This window comes from Nicotiana tabacum, chromosome 20 (genome assembly GCF_000715075.1).
Source record: "Nicotiana tabacum cultivar K326 chromosome 20, ASM71507v2, whole genome shotgun sequence".
NCBI lineage: Eukaryota > Viridiplantae > Streptophyta > Magnoliopsida > Solanales > Solanaceae > Nicotiana > Nicotiana tabacum.
The window spans coordinates 34,041,088-34,063,538 of NC_134099.1; positions in this window are offsets into that span (position 1 = coordinate 34,041,088).

Here is a 22,451-nt window from a genome sequence, read left to right on the forward strand (position 1 = left end):
TTGAAACGACATAGTAAGGGAGTGGAACTACGTCGTTTCGAGTTCAGTTAGCTTTAACAAAATCCTGGCCCTTCGTCTCGCTTCATCCGACGGCCGAGATCACCTCACATACCCCACTTAAAACTGTCCTAAGTGACGAAGAGATCAGTTCGATCCAAACAACCCCCCCTTCGATCATCTCCCTCATTTCTCTCCTGATGAACCCTAACACCGCCCTTATATTCCCACCGCCTTAGCCCAGCGGTGCCACCTCTGTTCACCACCAAAATTACACCCCAGAACCTCCACGATCCCCTCCTCCCAAATCCCGGGTCAGTTTCCCTCGAAAGTTGCCCGATCTTCTCAAATATTAGATCAGAAAGTGAACCCTAAAATCCCAAGATTTCTGAATCAAGATTTCATTGAAGATTTTAGGTCCATTTTGACTTTATTCGTGTGTTTCTGATAAAGAACACACGATTAATCTCAAACTGAGCCGAAAATTTGAAGACTTGAAGATTCGTCACCATTCTTTACTGGTCCGAGTTGTTTTTAGTTATTTTTGCTCTTCTTTATCTTTTGTTATTTAACTTCTGTTTCTTTGTTCTCTTCTTACCTTCTTCTACTCTTTCTTTTAGTTTTCTGATTTTGATTTCCCATTTATTTTCATTTCTTCACACCATCTGTATCTGCATGTTAGATTTACGTTGTGTTTGATTATCAGTTGGGTCCTGTGTTCTAGTATGGATAGTTTGAATTTTCATTCTTGTTTTGGGCATAATTTTGTTCCGAGTTATTTGGTTTCTGAATTTGAACGTTTGGGTTTTTGGGTTTTTCTTCCTATTAATTGGGTTCACAAGGATTAAATATCCCAAGAGGGAATTGAATTGGGTCTATGCAGACCCATTAATTTGGGTCAGTTGGACCTGGGTTCTTCCTGGTATATAGAGGGTAATAAACAGTAGTGTGGAGGGTAGTATAGGTAATTGAGGTGGGGAATCTTTGTGTAACTGAATGGGAAGCTTCTAGGATGCTGGGGTTTGGGACTATTTTGAAATTCTGAATTTGCAATAGGGGTATGGGAGCTAAAACCAAAATTAGAAAGGGTTTGAAATGTAAATTTTAATACTTTTAGGCTGCCCTAATGCCTTGCCTATAAAGGCACTTAAACTTGATAGGCAAGGCAGACGAGGAAAAAGGGAAAAGCTAGAAAAATCTGGAAAACTACATTGGGCTAAAAAAAATCACTGAAAGGTCTGAAGAATCAGAAGAAAAGGCACCAAAAAGTACTGTTTCTTTGAAGTTGTGCGTTTTTTTTGGGGTTTTGGTGCAAGCTTGAAGTAATTATGATTTTGCTGGGTTTGAAATGGTCTGAGAAAGCTGGGTCTGCTGTGATTAAGCTGCTGAATTTCATTTTCTTTTGCTGCTGCTATCCACTAATCCTTCCTTGCTCTGTTTCTTTTCTCATTCCCAAGTATCCCTCACACCCCTGATACGTGAAATGGAGGAATACAATATGATTGATTGAAGTTAAAATACAGAGCATCTCATTTACTGAACATTGTGTCTTGCTAATCATCTATTCATGTAGTTAATCCGATTACCCTGTTATATTCAAACTTATTCACTGATTGGTTGTGAACTTAATTTGTAACATACATCAAATCATAGGTTAGCCATGTTTAATTTTGGTTTGGGTTTGGTGTTTGTTGTGCATGAATTGGGATTGGAAAGGCCTAATATTTGTTGAGTTGCATGACTTTGAAATCTGTAAAGATGGGATATTTAGCCTGAATGAGGATTGGTCGTAATGATTTGCAGATCCATGTTAGGAATAATTTGATATCTGGGACATAGTTTAATCTGTTCATTGTTAGCTTAATTTGGTTAAATAGTTAAATTGTGTATTGGTCTTACTTGAGGCCTCTACACGCTTAGGCCAGGGGAAATGAGTTCTTGAACTCGGAAGTTTGGAAGTGTGGGGTTTGGAGCCCAAATACCTGTTGTATTCCCCCGAAGGGACTCGATCATGAGTCCCCAGCTCAAGCAATCGACCTTGAAAGCGAAATTGGGCTCTTCAGACCCAAAGCTTATGTATCTAAGTGATACGACCATGTGAATTTGAAATAGATTTGGACCCAAAGTATGTTATTAAATCAGAAATTCAGTTTAATTACTCTACCTTTAAGTAATCAAGAATTCAGAGGTTGGAATGTTTGTATAATCGTGTGTTCCATATAGTTTAATTGACTGGTTTCCAATGGATTGTATGCAATTGTTGGCTTATGAAAATCTGGGCCCAAAGCTAGCCCAAGTAGCGGAATCAACCCCAGGCATGAATGCACAGCCATGAATTGTTTTGGGCCGTGTGTTCTCGTCATGATTGGACATTTTTTGAGCCTGACAAATGAAACAAGGGCAGGTGGAGCCTTACACTCTTGTAATTTGGGGTCATTTTTACTCGCCTTCTGAAGGGTGTTGATGGCCTGAAATTTTCTTCTGTTAATTAGTTGAGACATTAGCATAAGGCAGAATTCAGTTTCCTTTAGTGTTTAACCGATTAAATTCTTTCAATTAGTCGAGGTGTGCCATGCTAAAAAAAATGACGATTTATGGCCGTCACTAGATTAATTTTAATCATTAGAATTCGAGGCATGCCATTTAGTGAATTTTTCATGGCCCTCGCAAAGTCGCGAACGCGTAGCTACTGTAGGCGCGCTATTTTGATAATGTACCTTCCTAAACTCGGGGGCGCATTTATGTGACCCAAATCCAAATCTCAACAATGTTAAAATATGTCTAAGACCGTGGGTGCATTTATGTGACATGGTTCGAGACGTGTTTTAATAACGTTGCAATCTTCTTAAAAATGAATAAAAGTGGTTAAAGCTAAAATTGAACCATAGGCTAAAATGTGTTTAAAATCAGATAATAAGCTATCTATAGCAGTTGAGCGACCGTGCTAGAACCACGGAACTTGGGAATTCCTAACACCTTCTCTCGGGTTAACAGAATTCCTTACTCGGATTTCTGGTTCGCAGACTGTATTATAGAGTTAACCTTTCCTCGATTCGGGATTTTGAACCGGTAACTTGGGACACCATAAATCTCCCAAGTGGTGACTCTGAATCTTTTAATAATATGATCCCATTTCGATTGTCCTTTAATTGGAAAAACTCCTTTACACCCTTCCTTCCGGGTATAGGTAAAAAGGAGGTGTGACAGCTCTGGCGACTCTACTGGGGAATGAACCCAGAATCTCTAGTTCAGGGTTCAAAATTCGAGCTTAGATAAATCGTTATATTTGGGCTTTATCAGATTTTGTTACATGTTTGGGCCTAATGTGCTAAGTGATGATTTTACCGCTTTGATATTATCTGAACTGTATATAAACTGCTATAAAACCCTTCTCTTCTCATCTTCGGGGATGTGCTCGCTGGTCGAGACTCTCTATTCTGTTAATGTCATACCTTGGAATAAGAAAGAGGCTCAGACAAGTTACTAAGCCGGATGGCCTTTTGGTTCCCGGTACGTAGCCCTCTCCTCGGCTCGAGTTGTCCGCTCGGGTACATAGTCTAGCACACATAACCAGGTTTTTTGAACCTAGAATAGCTCAGCCTCATGTCGGATCCCTAGTAGGCATGTTTGTTTGCATCATGTGCATTTGACTTTGGAGACTCAACACATGGGTTGGGTCTGTCTAGGACAGGTGTATCCGAAACGTAAAGACCATTATGATGCACCTTACTTGCTACTTGTGCATTCATTTGCTTCAGATTTGCATGTTGACCGGCTTATAAGGAAAATTTAGAAAGGTTAATGAGATGGTTGAGAGGGATAAGTGACTATTTTGAAAAACCAATGTCCCAAACCGAAACTCTGCCGAAATTTTGAAAAAAAAGAAGAATTTTGTGGAAAAGAAAAAAAAAGGAAAATCTTTGTGTTTCTTGGAAAAAGAAAAAAAAAGTTGGACAGTTTGATTCTCACCGGGTGTGGGATATGTAGGCAACCACTATCGGGTTCAACTACCTTTTTGCAAAATAGCCCGAAAAACCAAAAATTTTATTTTTTTTATGGTTAAGGTGATGCCATTTTTGTCAAAAATAGCCGATTGTCCGCAAAAAGACGCCGGAAGGCTATTTTTTGCAAGAACAACCACTTTCAGTCTCTTTTTCAAATTTTTAGCCGGTTAGCGAGCACAGCCTTAAAACCTTTCTCCGAAAGTGCTGAAAGGCTGCATTTGAAGCTGGTTTTTACTTTTGAAATAAAATCTTAAAAAGTGTCAGCTTTGTTTTTGAGTTAGTTGAATCGTGATTTTTGCTTAACCACCCTAACAAATGTGCAGAATGAGCACAAGTCAGAATTTGCCAATAACAATCGTGAACAAGATCCCTTTGGAATTGCATATGTGGTGGGATGATCTGGGTAAATTGCGACAAGACACAGTCAATCTATACTTGGGAGGCCTCACTGGGTTGCTGAAGATTAATCCTAGGGGAGACATCATAAAGGCGTTGGTTACATTCTGGGATCCGGCCCACAACATATTTCATTTCTCAGATTTTGAACTTACCCCAACATTAGAAGAAATAACCGGATATATTGGGGGTCCCAAATTTCCCCTGAGACACCAGTACCTAATTGCTCCAAGGGCTGTAGCCGTACACAGGTTCCTAGACTCTTTGAAAATAAGTAGGGTGGTCCACAACCCAGACTTGGTAGCTGGCTTTTGTACTTTAAAATTTATATATAACCGATATGGTCATATAGGGGGGTTCAACAAGCCGGAAAACAAAATCTGCAGCAGAGGAAACCGCCTTAAGTGGGAAGAACGCATGTGTTTTGCATTTATGGTAGTCTTTTTGGGACTTTTGGTGTTTCCTAGAAATGATGGGAATATTGACATACGAGTAGCCGGGGTTGTCAGCACTTTGCTTACTCAGGCCAATAGCACCCTCGCACCCATGATAGTAGCTGAAATCTTTCGTGCTCTCACAGCCTGCAAATCCGGAGGAGACATTTTTTAGGGGTGCAACGTGTTGTTGCAAATGTGGATGATCGAACACTTACACCATCATCCTCAATTTATGAGTTATGGGTCAACAGAGAAAACATGTATAGAGGAAATTTATACGAGGGTTGATGGGATCAACCTGCCAGAAGGGGTTACAGAGTGTATAGCACGCCTCCGTTCCATCACTGCAAACCAAATAGAGTGGACATTTGGATGGCTGCCAGTGGATGAGATCATATACATGCCAGCCACTGGGCCTCATTTCCTCTTGATGGGACTCAGGAATATCCAGCCTTATGCCCCATATCGGGTTTTGAGGCAGCTGGGGAGATGCCAAATAGTGCCGAGAGATGAAGATCTTAGTGCCCAAGTAGTCGAGATCGGACCCAATGGTCAGTTTCATGAAGCAGCAGTCCGCCAAATTTGGAGTGAATGTCAATACTTAACAGCAAGTACCTGTGTGCGTGATCGGTCCAAAGGTGAAGTTTCACCAGAGTACTTGGCTTGGTATAGAAGAGAAATTGAGTTTGGGAGGCCGGCCAAAAGACCCCACCTTCAGGAATTCGTCGAGGCATCACAAGAACAATGGGCTTGGTTGGCCAAGGAGAATGAGTACAGGGCCACAATAGGAAAGTTGGAGAAACAAGTCAAAGAACTTCAATTCGAGAATAGCTTGCAAGGCACGACAGACAAAGGCGAAAAGAAAAAGCTAGCTAAGGAAAACGAGGCCCTTCGAGCCCAAATTCAGGAAATGAAAGTAGCGGAAGAGAACCCTGCCCGAAGTGCCAAAGATGAAAAACTTATAGGTAACCTGAGGCAGAAAGTGAGTGACTATAGTTTTGATTTGAACAAAGCAGAAAGTGAACTAGTCAGGGCTCGAGAGCAATTGGCTAAAAACGCGGATGAACGAGCACGCCTGGTTAAGCAGTTGAAAGAGAAGTATGATGATAAGGTCGCGGGATTAAAGAAAAGAATCGTTGCCGTAGAGAACAAAGTGATCAAGCAGGCGAAAGACTTTAAGACAGAAAGAGAACATTGTTATGCAACATTAGCACAATTAGAAATGGATTTACAACAACTTCAGGAGCAGAATCATGTGGCCGAGCAAACTTTGGAAGCCAGGGCCCAGCAGATCAGGCGTTTGTTACAAGAAAAAAGTGTCATAAGAGAAAGAATTAGAACCATAGCCGATTACATTGTTGTGAAGTGCCAAGCCTGTAAGGACATGACTCACACCACCTTCTTCGCGGGAGAGATGACATTTGTTAAAAAGATAATGAGTGACTTGGATCGACTTCAAAGGGATCTTGCATATAGGCCCGCAACGAGACCGAATGATGTCCCGTGAGCACTAGGAGCATTAATGTATTCATGATTTTTCATTTGAGTCTGTATTTCCTTTTCCGTTAGAGTCTGTCAGTTGTTTTGAGTCTGTATTTTCTTTCTGTTGGAGTCTGTCAGCTATTTTCGAGTCTGTATTTTCTCTTGTTGGAGCATGATAGTTTATATTTGGAGTCTGTATTTCGTCTTTGCATCAGAGTCTATTAGTTTCTTTTGGAGTTTGTTGGTTTTGAGTCTTTGTAATCAAAGCATTAGCTTTTTATGAAAATTGAAAATCCCAAAATGCTTTATTTTCACACTTATCTCCCAAAACCACGCTCGGTCAGATTCATGCGGGGTCATGATACATAGGCAATCTCCATAGGATTCGACCATAACCAAAGGAAAAAAAAGAGTAAAACAAGAGAGAAAAGAAAAGAAAAGAGAGAAACAAATATAAGAAAACCAAGAGAAAGAAACAATGGCAAAACAAGAGGGAAACGAGAGGATGAAAACATAGAAAAAGCAAAGGCCAGAATAAAGAGAGAGAAAAGGCGGAAAAGAAAAATTGCAAATGGAAATAAGGAAAAGTCGGGATGACTCAAGCAACCGATCAAATGCATAATAGAAACGGTTAACTGCTTAGGTGCATTCATTCCCCATAATGTCGGTTAGCAATTTGTTAAAACCCTAATCACTAACAAGGTTGTTTTTGATATACTGAGTCCAGGCAGGTGGTTAGTTGACTGGCATTCTGGCAACTCACTCCTACAACACCCAATCGAAAGACAAGCTGAACATGGCCAACCAAGAACCGGAGACAACTATTGTTGATCCGTCAGAAGAGGTGGAAGAATTGGATGTTAATACAATGAAGGAAAAGATGTATAAGTTAAAGCAGCAAATGGCTGAAATATACCAGGCCTGGGCAAAAAGTCATCCGCTACCAGTTTATCCCGCCAACCCTGCTTATATCCCACCATCGGCCCAACCTTAGGAGCCTCCCACTGTGAACTCATCTCCAGCCTTTCCCCTCTACCAACAATGCTATGGCACCACTTCTCATACTTCTCAAGCTCCACCACCCAAACAAGTCTCATACCCTCCTCCACCAGTCACACCCGTCTTTGTGACACCTCCACCTGCTGCATTACATCGGTCTTCTAGTGAGCCTCTGTTCCAGACTCACGACAACCAGTATTATCCCCCTGAGCCCACCTTCAAAGTTCCAGAACCGTATTCTTACACCCCTCATCTTGATCTCCCGGCAGAGATCGAGAAGCCACCTAAAAATCCCGAACATAAGGAGATGATCAGAAAGGTCAAAAGCTTGGAACAATCGTTTAGAGATATGAGGGGGTTGGGAGGTCAAGTAAGTGTGGCCAATAAGGATTTACATCTGTTCCCAAATATTCAGTTACTAGCAGGGTTCAAGATGCCTAAGTTTGACCTGTACGACGGGCATGGTGACCCAGTAGCACACTTAAGAGGATTTTGTAGCAAGATGAGAGGGGCAGGCGAAAGAGATGAATTATTGATGGCATATTTCAGCCAATGTCTGAGCGGATCGGCATTGGAATGGTATACCAGACAAGATAACAATAGGTGGAAAACATGGGACGATTTGGCCCAAGCCTTCGCCTGTCATTTTCAGTACATTCTTGAAATTATCCCAGACCATCTGTCATTGACGAAGATTGAGAAAAAGCCTGGTGAGAGTTTCAGTGAATATGGATTCCGTTGGAGGGAGCAAGTAGCGAGGGTTGACCCTCCGATGAAAGAAAGCGAGATGGTTGATTATTTCTTGCAGGTCTTGGAGCCCACTTATTTTGGTCATTTGGTGTCAGCAGTGGGCAAGTCCTTTAATGAGGTTGTAAAAATGCGAGGCATGGTTGAAGTGGGACTCAAGTCTAATAAAATCATGAGCTACTCAGCAATTAAAGCAACCACCCAGGCCATCCAAAATGGTACTAGGGGTGTACTCGGGAAGAAGAAGAAAGAGGATGTTGCGACAATTGAGTCGGGAGCTTGGGTCGGATCTAGGGGCCCTTCACATTACTATAACCAGATTCGACCCTATCACCAAACTTACCACCACACTCCATATAGCCCACCACGACACTACTACCCACCGCCAGATCCCCATTTTTCTGTCCATCATACACAAACATACACTCAACCTCCCGCACACGCACAATGGCGTGCGCCAGTCCCACAAAATATATACCCAACTCCACAAAATGCCTATCCACCCCAAGAGCCTACCGAAATCCCCCTAGAACAGGTTTCTGGCCCAATCAGGCCACCAAGAATGAGAGGTTGCAGAAGAAGAAGACTTTCACTCCATTGGGAGAATCCTATGCCAGTTTGTTCCGTAGGTTGAGACAAATGGGTATGTTGAGTCCGATTGAACCAAAATTGCCAAATCCTCCCCCACGGAATCTTGATCACTCTGTGAGTTGCAAATATTGTTCTGGTGCCCCGGGGCACGACATAGAGAAGTGTTGGCAATTGAAAACAGCTATTCAAGAGCTCATTGATACTAATCGGATTGAGGTCCATACTCCGGAGGCACCCAATATCAACCAGAACCCATTGCCAGCTTATAAAGAGACGAATATGATTGAGATAGTGCATAAGGAAGGGGAGCCTAAGAAGCCTTCACAAACTGTCATGATAATTCGGTCCAGTGATGCCAGGCCGTTCGAAAAGTCAACAAGTGAGAAGTCTGCGATCAAGTTGAATGGGGCAAATAGTGAACCATCTGTGGTGGTCAAGAAGGGGTCCTCAAGTGATGTCGCAGGGAAACATGAAAGAGCGAAAGTGGTTGTGCCGGGAATGGCAAACAAGCCTGTTGTAATTGTGGAAGGTGCCCGCATAGACCCTGTCATTATCAAGCAGGTAACTCAATTACCAATAGTCAATAGCAGGGCATTCCCGTGGAATTATGAACGAATGACAGTGACTTACAAGGGGAAAGAAGTTAAAGAAGAAGTATGTGAGACCCATGGTTTGACTCGATCGGGGAGATGCTTTGCCCCCGAAGAGTTGAGAAAAGCTAAAAGCTCCAAAGACAACCCAGTATTGGCGAAGAAAGTTGTGACTGAGGAAGAAGCAAAGGAGTTCTTGAGAAAATGAAGGTGCAAGATTATTCCATTGTGGAGCAATTGAGGAAGACACCGGCTCAGATTTCATTATTATCATTATTGATCCATTCAGACGAGCACTGTCAGGCTTTGATGAAGATCCTGAATAAGGCCCACGTTCCTGACAAAATCTCAGTAAACCACTTGGAAAAGATAGCTAACAAGATATTTGAAGTGAACAGAGTTACTTTTTCTGATGATGAGTTGCCCATAAAGGGTACCGAGCATAATAGAGCCCTATATCTGACAGTGAAATGCGAAGACTCCGTGGTTACTTGGGTGCTGGTTGACAATGGTTCTAGCGCAATCATTTGCCCTCTCTCCACTCTGAACAAGTTGAAGGTGGATGATGAAAGAATTCACAAGAACAGTATCTGCGTTCGGGGATTCAACGGTGAAGGGAAAGATTCAGTCGGGGACATAGTGCTTGAGCTTACCATAGGGCCAGTTGAATTTACTATGGAATTCCAGGTGCTCGATGTGGCTATGTCTTACAATCTGCTGTTAGGTTGACCCTGGATTCATGATGCCAAAGCGGTCCCATCCACTCTACATCAAATGATCAAGTTTGAATGGGATAGACAGGAAATTGTTGTGCATGGCGAAGATAATCTGTGTGTTCCCAGTGATGCCATTGTTCCGTTCATAGAGTTTGAAGATGATAAGGGGCCATGGGTTTATCAGGTTTTTGACACGGTATCGGTAGAGAAAATTCCAGCAGGGAAGTGCATGCCAACTCCAAGGATAGCTGCTGCATCAGTCATGGTAGCCGTTGAAATGCTGAAAAATGGTTTTGTACCGGGCAAGGGTTTGGGTGCATCTCTGCATGTTATCGTACAACCGATTTCTCTTCCTAAAAACTTGGATACATTTGGTTTTGGATTCAAGCCCACAGTCGCAGATGTATGAAGAGCCAAAAAATTAAACAGAGGGCATGGGCCCTTCCAAAACCAATCCCGTGTCTTTCCAGATCATTTGTCAGGCCTGGTACCAGAAAGCGCCCAGTAATGACGGTTCCCAATTCAGTAGTTGATATGGATGGAGATTTGATTGAAAAGTTCGAGAGGATATTCGCTGATGTGAACGTGTTAGAGGCTGAAGAGGGTTCGAGTGAGGCGGATGTGCAATTTGTTGGGCCCAGTGTAAAGATTAACAATTGGGAAGCTACTCCTCTCCCCACTAGGAAGGAGTTTTGGTAGTTTGCTTTGATTTTCTTTTAGTTTATCTGGATTACTCTAGGGTTGTAACTCAGATGCTATGTTCCGTCCGTTTGTATGTATAAACCTTGTTATCTTTAATTTCAATGAAATGCAATTTCCCTTTTTCTTCCTTTCTGATAGTTTTATTTTTGTTTTTCTTTTCTTCCTTGTACAGTTCTTTTTATGCTAGCTTCAATGATATGACATGCATGAGGAATCTCCGGCCCAGTCTTAAAAGCTAATCTAATTCCAAAATAGTAATTCAAGAAATAGAGTGTGATGGTGAATCGGAATGTGACGAGGATGAAGCCTTTGAAGAGATTAGTAAAGAATTAAGCCATTTTGAAGAAAAACTCAAGCCTAACCTGAGTAATATAGAAGCAATCAATTTAGGGGACCAAGGTAATGTTCGGGAAACTAAAATAAGTGTCCATCTTGAACTACAACTCAGAGAAGAGATAATTAAAGCACTGTGCGAGTATAAAGATGTTTTTCCATGAACCTATGACGACATGACGGGTCTAAGCACTGACTTAGTGGTTCACAAATTGCCCACCGACCCGGCATTCCCCCTATCAAGCAGAAGCTGAGGAAATTTAAAACTGATATGAGTGTGAAGATTAAGGAAGACGTGACCAAACAGTTTGAGGCCAAGGTCATTCAGGTCACCCGGTATCCCACCTGGTTAGCCAATGTTGTGCTTTTGCCGAAGAAGGATGGCAAGACCAGGGTGTGTGTTGATTATCGAGATCTCAACAAGGCAAGTCCCAAAGATAATTTCCCATTGTCGAACATCCATATATTAATCGATAATTGTGCCAAACATGAGATTGGTTCTTTTGTGGATTGTTTTGCGGGCTACCACCAGATATTAATAGATGAGGAGGACGCAGAAAAGACGACATTCATCACGCCATGGGGAACGTATTGCTATCGGGTCATGCCATTTGGTTTGAAAAATGTCGTGGCAACCTACATGAGGGCAATGGCGACCATATTCCACGACATGATACACAGGGAGATTGAGGTTTATGTGGATGATGTGATTGTAAAGTCTAGAAAGCAGTCTGACCATGTCAGAGATCTGAGAAAGTTCTTCCAAAGGCTTCGCAGGTACAATCTCAAGCTCAATCCTGCAAAATGCGCGTTCGGTGTTCCGTCTGGAAAGTTGTTGGGATTCATAGTCAGATGCTGAGGTATTGAATTAGACCCATAAAAGATCAAAGATATCTAGGAATTGCCACCTCCAAAGAACAAGACTGAGGTGATGAGCATGTTGGGAAGATTGAATTACATCAGCAGGTTTATTGCTCAGCTCACGACAACTTGTTAGCCTATCTTCAAATTGTTAAAGAAAGATGCTACGGTCAAGTGGATAGATGAATGTCAGGAAGCATTTGATAAGATAAAGCGGTACTTGTCAAACCTACCTGTGTTGGTCCAGCCAGAACCAGGGAGACCTTTGATTCTGTATTTGACGGTTGTGGACAATTCATTTGGTTGTGTGTTGGGTCAGCATGACGTTACCGGCAGGAAGGAGCAGGCCATCTATTTTCTCAGCAAGAAGTTCACATCTTAGGAGGTTAAGTACACTCATCTTGAGAGGACGTGTTGCGCCCTCACTTGGGTGGCACAGAAGTTGAAGCACTATTTGTCATCTTACACTACTTACCTCATCTCTCGTTTGGATCCGTTAAAGTATATCATCCAGAAGCCTATGCCCACGGGAAGGCTCGCAAAGTGGCAGATTTTGCTCACAGAATTTGGCATTGTCTACATGACTCGGACTACGATGAAAGCACAAGCATTGGCCGACCATTTGGCTAAGAATCCTATGGATGAAGAATACGAACCTTTGAAGACCTATTTCCCTGATCAAGAGGTAATGCACATTGATGAATTGGAACAGATTGCAAAGCCAGGATGGAAACTTTTTTTTGATGGGGCTGCTAACATGAAAGGCGTTGGGATAGGAGCGGTACTTGTTTCTGAAACAAGGCATCCCTACCCTGTTACGGCTCAGCTTCGGTTCTACTGTACTAACAACATGGCTGAGTACGAGGCATGTATTCTGGGTTTGAGGATGGCTGTGGATATGGGTGTCCAGGAAGTCTTGGTCTTGGGTGACTCGAACCTTCTAGTGCACCAGATTCAGGGAGAATGGGAAACATGAGATTTAAAACTCATACCGTACCGATAGTGCTTGCAGGATCTTTGTCAATGGTTCCAATCAATAGAGTTCAGGCATATTCCAAGGATTCACAATGAATTCGCTAATGTTTTGGCCACTCTGGCATCAATGTTGTACCATCCCGATAAGGCTTATATGGATCCTTTGCAGATTCAGGTCCACGATCAGCATGCTTATTGTAATGTGGTGGAAGAAGAGCTCAATGGGGAGCCTTGGTTTCACGATATCAAGGAATACATCAGGATGGGGGTGTATCCAGTACAAGCCACAGGTGATCAAAAGAGAACAACTAGGCGGTTGGCAAGTGGTTTTTTCTTCAACGAAGGGGTTCTGTACAAAAGGACTCCAGACCTTGGGATGCTGAGATGCATAGATGCTAGGCAGGCTACAACTATTATGACCGAAGTACATCCTGGAGTCTGTGGACCGCACATGAGTGGGTATGTTCTGGCAAAGAAGATCCTTCGAGCAGGTTATTTTTGGCTTATGGAGCGAGATTGTATCAGTTTTGTGCGCAAGTGTCATCAATGTCAGGTGCACGGAGATTTGATTCATTCTCCACCATCTGAATTACATACAATGTTTGCACCATAGCCCTTTGTTGCTTGGGGCATGGATGTCATTGGACCAATCGAACCAGCAGCGTCCAACGGGCACAGGTTTGTTCTGGTGGCCATAGACTATTTCACCAAGTGGGTAGAGGCTACAACATTCAAATCTGTAACCAAGAAGGCGGTGGTTGATTTTGTGCACTCAAATATCATTTGCAGGTTTGGGATACCAAAGGTGATCATTACAAACAATGGAGATAATCTCAATAGTCATCTGATGAAAAAGGTATGTCAGCAGTTCAAGATCACACATCGCAATTCTACCCCGTACCGCCCTAAGGCAAATAGAGCGGTTGAGGCGGCCAACAAAAACATAAAGAAGATACTTCGGAAAATAGTAGAAGGTTCCAGGCAATGGCATGAGAAATTACATTTTGCATTGCTGGGTTATCGCACTACTGTCCGTACTTCAGTAGGGGCGACTCCTTATTTGTTGGTGTATGGCACCGAAGTAGTAATACCCCCAGAAGTGGAAATCTCATCCCTTCGAATTGCCGTGGAGGCAGAAATCGATGACAATGAGTGGGTCAAAACCCGCTTGGAACAATTGAGTCTAATCGACGAGAAAAGATTGGCAGCAGTTTGTCATGGCCAGTTGTATCAACAGATAATGGCAAGAGCATACAACAAAAAGGTGCGTCCACGAAAGTTTGAAGTGGGCCAGTTAGTATTAAAACGTATCCTTCCTCATCAGGCCGAAGCAAAAGGCAAGTTCGCCCCAAATTGGCAGGGGCCATTCATCGTGACTAGAGTGTTGTCAAATGGCGCTTTCTATTTAACGGATATAGAAGGCAAGTGAGTAGAGACGACCATCAATTCCGATGCAGTCAAGAGATACTATGTATGATTTTCTTTGGTTAATTTATATTTGTTTGTACTTGGCATATTTTGAAGATTTGGAATGACGAAGGCATTTTGTTCTGCTATCTAAACACTTTATCCTTTGTTACCCCCTTTGAGCCTTATTTATTTTCTTTCATACCCCTCTTTCGGAATCAGTACCAAATATCAGAAATACAAGCGTGAAAGATAAGTAAAGGAATAAGAGGAAAAGAGAAAGGAAAAAATTAAAAGAGAAAGAAAAGAATGAAAAGAGAAAAAAAGAGAAGAAAAACAACAAAAAGAGAAAAAGAAAAAAAAGAGAAAATAAAAGAGAAGAAGAGAGAAAAGAGAAAATCACAACAATAAAGTAATTTCTATGACATGAACTACGTTCAACCTGATTCCTTTTAAGGATACATAGGCAGCCTCACGGTTCGGTCCCATCAAAACAAAAATCCAAAAACCCCCAAGCAAAGAAACTGGGGCAGAAGTTGTGGTTGTTGTCAGAAATCTGATTCCGAAAGTTGTAATTTTGAGCCCATTCGAATTGTTTTGAGCCTTTGATATCCTTTCTTTCTAACCCTATCCAAAAGCCCACGTTACGGTCCAAAAAAAGACATTCCGATCAGTCTTTGAGAGATGCCAAGTCAAGCAAGTGGAGGCGATTCATATCAAGGACAACACTCTGGTCCAAGCAGAAAATATTGAAAATGAGAGAGTCTTATTGGTGGAAACCCTCACGGGCACCATAAGGCGATGAAAGCTAAGAGAAATAAAAAATGAGAGTCTTATTGGTGAAAACCCCCACGAGCACCTTAAGGTGAAAGTGAGTTGAGGGATGGACAAATGAGAGAGGCTTGTTGGTGAAAACCCTTCAGGGCACCGCAGGCCGAACAAGGTCAAGGTTTTCGTGAAGAAATCAGGTTATGGAAATTTCGGGGCAACAAAGTATGGCAACTAAAAGTTGATCGGTTGGACAGATTGGGCCGATTAATCCAAAAGGCATGTCATGATCATTGGTGCCAGTCGCTCCACTCAAATAGGTCTCTTTTCTTTTTCCTCTTCAGATAGTCTTCCAGTTTTGGATTTTCTTATCCTTAACTCTGAAAGTCATTGCATTTCATTTCTTTTGGGTTTTATTTCTCTAAGATGTTCCCAATGTCAGTTCTGTTTAAGCAAATAAGAAGGAATTTCAAAGCTCACTACCAGCTTCAAAAATTGCAAAGGCACAGTGCAGCCAGAGTATATCGAAGATGGCATGATGTAAAGTGGGATAAAGTGCCAGCAAAAGTTCCATCGGCAGAATAATTTAGTAATTTCATGAAAGATGTAGAGGTTCAGTTACAGGGGTCAGAGGTGTGAAACAACAGTTCGGGTATAGAACACCCGGGTTATCCAAAGTCATGGGGGTTTGAAAGTTAGTTGGAAAGTCAAGCGGTTCTTAGCCAGTGCAGAGGAAGCCAATCAAAATAAAGCATGGCATCGGAGGGGTCTTCAGCAAAGAATGTCGTCAACTAACCATTATGTTTTAAACTGACAAGATTTTTCTTTGATTGAAACAGGGGAAGAAAATTTCGATTATTTTGGAGGAACCCTCCGTAAGGGGGAAAAGCAAGCACCAGAGAGGTTTGACTTGTGATTTTCAAGACCCGCCTGGATAATGGGATTTAATTTGAAATTCTCAGGGCCCTCCTGGAAAATGGGACCTAGTTTAAAATTCAAAACAATCATGAGTAGCATAATCTCGCATAAATGTACCCCAAAGGAATTTAAGTTGCTTTAGAAGTTTGCATGTTCAAGATAAGACTCAATTAGGAGTTTTGAGGACCCTCCTGAATAATGAGACTTAGCTTTAAGATTTCGATTATATAACAACATTTAGAGTAAGTTCTGCTGTAGGGTAGTATAATTCAGCCGTAAAAGTTGTCACTCTTAAGATAGGACTTGGTGTTTGATTTTCAGGACCCTCCTGGATAATGGGATTTAGTTTTTAAAATTTTCAGGACCCTCCTGGATAATGATATTTAATTTTAAAAGTTCTCAGGACCCTCCTGGATAATGAGATTTAGTTTTTAAGTTTTCAGGACCCTCCTGGATAATAGGATTTAATTTAAAATTCTCAGGACCCTCCTGGATAATGGAATCTAGTTTTTAAGTTCTCAGGACCCTCATGAATAATGAGATTTAGTTTTTAAAATTTTCAGGACTTTCCTGGATAATGGAATTTAGTTTTAAAGTTTTCAGGATCCTCCTGGATAATGGGATTTAATTTAAAATTCTCAGGACCCTCATGGATAATGAGATTTAGTTTTTAAGTTTTCAGGACCCTCCTGGATAATGGGATTTAATTTAAGATTTTCAGGACCCTCCTGGATAATGAGATTTAATTTTAAAAATTCTCAAGACCCTCCTGGATAATGGGATTTAGTTTTTAAGTTTTCAGAACCCTTCTGGATAGTGGGATTTAATTTAAGATTTTCAGGACCCTCCTGGATAATGGGATTTAATCTTAAAAGTTCTCAGGACCCTCCTAAATAATGGGATTTAGTTTTAAGTTCTCAGGACCCTCCTGGATAATGGGATTTAGTTTTAAGTTTTCAGGACCCTCCTGGATAATGGGATTTAGTTTTTAAAATTTTGGATTTAGTTTTAAGTTCTTAGGACCCTCCTAGATAATGGGATTTAGTTTTAAGTTTTTAGGACTCTCATGGATAATGGGATTTAGTTTTTAAAATTTTCAGGACCCTCCTAGATAATGAGATTTAGTTTTAAGTTTTCAGGACCCTCCTGGATAATGGGATTTCGTTTGAAGTTTGCAGGACCCGCCTGATAATGGGATTTAATTTGAAGTTCTCAGGACCTTCTTGAAAAGTGGTACCTAGTTTAAAATTCAAAACAATCATGAGTAGTAAAATCTAGCATAAATGTACCCCAAGGAATGTAAGATGGTCTCAAAGTTTGCATGTTTGAGATAGGATTCAAGTAGGAGTTTTCAGGGCCCTCCTGAATAATGGGACCTGGCTTTAAGATTTCAATTAGATAACAACATTTAGTGTAAATTCTGCTGTAGGGTAGTATAATTCAGCCAAAAATAGTCACTCTCAATATAAGACTTGGTTTTTGATTTTCAGGACCCTCCTGGATAATGGGATGTAGTTTAAGACTTTCTTAGATAACAAGATGTAGCAGGATTAACACCTTTAGAAGATATAATTTAGATTTTTAAAGCCATAATTTAACTAGGAGTTTTGAGGACCCTCATGGATAATGAGATTTAGCTTTCAAATTCATAGAGATATTTGGTAACATGATTCAATGCGCCCAACATCAGAGTGGGGCAGAAACTTTCTTTGTTTTGTCTATTTTGTTAAAATCAGGCGCCCACCTGGAGAACAAGGGAATACATTTCAGTTTCAGCAATCAGGCGCCTACCTGGAGAACAAGGGAATACATTTTCAAGTTCAGTAATCAGGCGCCCACCTGGAGAACAAGGGAATACATTTTCAAGTTCAGTAATCAGACGCCCACCTAGAGAACAAAGGAATACATTTTTCAAAGTTTCAGCAATCAGGCGCCCACCTGAAGAACAAGGGAATACATTTCAAGTTTAGCAATCAGGAGCCCACCTGGAGAACAAGGGAATACATTCAAGTTTCAGCTATCAGGCGCCCACCTCGAGAATAAGGGAATGCATTCAAGCTTCAGCAGTCAGGCGCCCACCTGGAAAACAAGGGAATACATTTTTCATGTTTGGCAATCAGGCGCCCACCTGGAGAACAAGGGAATACATTTCAAAATTTAGCAATCAGGCGCCCACCTGGAGAACAAGGGAATACATTTCAAGTTTCAGCAATCAGGCACCCACCTGGAGAACAAGGGAATACATTTTCAAGTGGAGAACAAGGGAATCCATTTTCAAGTTCAGCAATCAGGCGCCCACCTAGAGAACAAGGGAATACATTTCAAGTTTCAGCAATCAGGCGCCCACCTGGAGAACAAGGGAATACATTTCAAGGTTTAGCAATCAGGCGCCCATCTGGAGAATAAGGGAATACCTTCAAGTTTCAGCAATCAGGCGCCCACCTGGAGAACAAGGGAATACATTTCAATGTTCAACAATCAGGCATCCACCTGGAGAATAAGGGAATACATTCAAGTTTCAGCAATCACGCGTTCACCCGGAGAAAGGGAAACCATCTCAGATTATAATTCAAGTCGACAACAAAGGAATTCCACTGGGAAAATACAAGTCAACATGGCAACAAGAGCTGCAAGAACAAGTTTGAGGATATAGATAGGATTTCTTGTAATTCATAGATCATAGTTTAGTCTAGCTTATTTTATTTTATCATGGTGATAAGGGGTTCAGTAAGCAGTAGTAGCAGCAACAACAGTGAAGTCACAGCTTCATGGTAGTCCCAGCTACCAAACATTCCTGAACTACACTGACCTGATTCCCTTTTAGCCAAGGATATGTAGGAAATCTCGGAAGCAGGGTGCGGTCAAATATTTCAATAATGCTTCCCACAGAGTATTCAAACGGGCAAAAATAGCTCGTATCCGCTCACTTTATCTTTGTACGAAAACTCTTCGTGTTTCCGGGCAAAGAGGGGTAGCTGTGAGCACGTGATTTTTGCCCTATATTAATTACTCCCATAGATTCAAGAAAATAAATATTTTCCATTATTTGCAATTTTGTAGATTTTTTGTAGGATTTTTGCTAATTGTTTGCATTTGTCCATGCATGTTTATTTTATTTAATTCATGAAAATACAAAAAATACAATGCATTTGTATTTAGGATCTAATTTTGCATTCTTGAAATAATTAGTAATTTAGTGTTTTATAAAAATAGAAAAATCACAAAAATAACTTATTTTTGCATTTTTAAATTTTTAGTTTCGCATTTTGGTAGTTTTTATTTAATTTGGTATTTAATTAGTTGTGGTAATTATTATTAGTTAATTTAATTTGGTAGGATAATTTGATTAGGAATTAATTTATGTTTTAGTTTTAATTTTAATTTAAAAGAAATTAGAAAAAAAATGAAAATGAAAAAGAATTGGAATTAAAATTTTGTTGGGCTGTTATTTAAGTCTCCATCAGGCCCAAATCAATTCCCTACCATTAACCCACCAAATTTTCCCAAAACCCGCCATTGAACCCGGTCCAAGTAGTCCATCACCCAGGCCTTTGAAACGACGTAGTAAGGGAGTGGAACTACGTCGTTTTGAGTTCAGTTAACTTTAACAAAATCCTGGCCCTTCGTCTCGCTTCATCCGACAGCCCAGATCACCTCACTTACCCCACTTAAAACTGTCCTAAGTGACGAAGAGATCAGTTCGATCCAAACAACCCCCCCTTCGATCATCTCCCTCATTTCTCTCCTGATGAACCCTAACACCGCCCTCATATTCCCACCGCCTTAGCCCGGCGGCGCCACCTCTGTTCACCACCAAAATTACACTCTGGAACCTCCACGACCCCCTCATCCCAAATTCCAGGTCAGGTTTCCTCGAAAGTTTCCCGATCTTCTCGAATATTAGATCAGAAAATGAACCCTAAAATCCCAAGATTTCCGAATCAAGATTTCATTGAAGATTTAAGGTCCATTTTGACTTTATTCGTGTGTTTCTGATAAAGAACACACGATTAATCTGAAACTGAGCCGAAAATTTGAAGACTTGAAGATTCGTCACCATTCTTTACTGGTCTGAGTTGTTTTTAGGTATTTTTTGCTCTTCTTTATCTTTTGTTATTTAACTTCTGTTTCTTTGTTCTCTTCTTACCTTCTTCTACTCTTTCTTTTAGTTTTCTGATTTTGATTTCCCATTTTTTTCATTTCTTCACACCGTCTATATCTGCATGTTGGATTTAAGTTGTGTTTTATTATCAGTTAGGTCCTGTTTTCAAGTATGGATAGTTTGAATTTTCATTCTTGTTTTGGGCTTAATTTTGTTCTGAGACATTTGGTTTCTGAATTTGAATGTTTGGGTTTTTCTTCATATTAATTGGGTTCACAAGGATTAAATAGCCCAAGAGGGAATTGAATTGGATCTACGCAGACCCATTAATTTGGGTCAGTTGGACCCGGGTTCTTCCTGGTATATAGAGGGTAATAAATAGTAGTGTGGAGGGTAGTATAGGTAATTGAGGTGGGGAATATTTGTGTAACTGAATGGGAAGCTTCTAGGAAGCTAGGGTTTGGGACTATTTTGAAATTCTGAATTTGCAGTAGGGGTATGAGAGCTAAAACCAAAATTAGAAAAGGTTAATTTTATTACTTTTCGGCTGCCCTAATGCCTTGCCTATAAAGTTACTTAAACTTGATAGGCAAGGCGGATGAGGAAAAAGGGAAAAGATAGAAAAATCTGGAAAACTACATTGGGCTAAAAAAACAGAAATCACTAAAAGGTTTGAATAATCAGAAGAAAAGGCACCAGAAAGTACTGTTTCTTTGAAGTTGTGCGTTGTTTTTGGGGTTTTGGTGCAAGCTTGAAGTAATTCTGATTTTGCTGGGTTTGAAATGGTCTGAGAAAGCTGGGTCTGCTGTGATTAAGCTGCTGAATTTCATTTTCTTTTGCTACTGCTATCCAAAAATCCTTCCTTGCTCTGTTTCTTTTCTCATTCCCAAGTATCCCTCATACCCCTAATACGTGAAATGGAGGAATACAATATGATTGATTGAAGTTAAAATACAGAGCATCTCATTTACTGAACATTGTGTCTTGCTAATCATCTATTCATGTAGTTAATCCGATTACCCTGTTATATTCAAACTTATTCACTGATTGGTTGTGAACTTAATTTGTAACATACATCAAATCATAGGTTAGCCATGTTTAATTTGGGTTTGGGTTTGGTGTTTGTTGTGCATGAATTGGGATTGGAAAGGCCTAATGTTTGTTGAGTTGCATGACTTTGAAATCTGTAAAGATGGGATATTTAGCCTGAATGAGGATTGGTCGTAATGATTTGCAGATCCATGTTAGGAATAATTTGATATCTGGGACATAGTTTAATCTGTTCATTGTTAGCTTAATTTGGTTAAATAGTTAAATTGTGTATTGGTCTTACTTGAGGCCTCTACACGCTTAGGCCAGGGGAAATGAGTTCTTGAACTCGGAAGTTTGGAAGTGTGGGGTTTGGAGCCCAAATACCCGTTGTATTCCCCCGAAGGGACTCGATCATGAGTCCCCAGCTCCAGCAATCGACCTTGAAAGCGGAATTGGGCTCTTCAGACCCAAAGCTTATGTATCTAAGTGATACAGCCATGTGAATTTGAAATAGATTTGGACCCAAAGTATGTTAACAAATCAGAAATTCAGTTTAATTGCTCTACCTTTAAGTAATCAAGAATTCAGAGGTTGGAATGTTTGTATAATCGTGTGTTCCATATATTTTAGTTGACTGGTTTCCAATGGATTGTATGCAATTGTTGGCTTATGAAAATCTGGCCCAAAGCTGGCCCAAGTAGCAGAATCAACCCCAGGCATGAATGCACAACCATGAATTGTTTTGGGTCGTCTGTTCTCGTCATGATTGGACATTTTTCGAGCCCGGCAAATGAAACACGGGCAGGTAGAGCCTTACACTCTTGTAATTTGGGCTCATTTTTACTCGTCTTCTGAAAGGTGTTGATGGCCTGAAATTTTCTTTTGTTAATTAGTTCGGACATTAGCATAAGGCAAAATTCAGTTTCCTTTAGTGTTTAACCGATTAAATTCTTTCAATTAGTCGAGGTGTGCCGTGCCGAAAAAAATGACGATTTATGGTTGTCACTAGATTAATATTAATCCTTAGAATTTGAGGCATGCTATTTAATGAATTTTTCATGGCCCTCGCAAAGTCGCGAACGCGTAGCTGCTGTAGGCGCGCTATTTTGATAATGTACCTTCCTAAACTCGGGGGTGCATTTATGTGACCCAAATCCAAATCTCAACAATGTTAAAATATGTTGAAGACCGCGGGTGCATTTATGTGACGTGGTTCGAGATGTGTTTTAATAACGTTGCAATCTTCTTAAAAATGAATAAAAGCGGTTAAAGTTAAAATTGAACCATAGGCTAAAATGTGTTTAAAATCAGATAATAAGCTATCTATAGTAGTTGAGCGACCGTGCTAGAACCACGGAACTCGGGAATGTCTAACACCTTCTCTCGGGTTAATA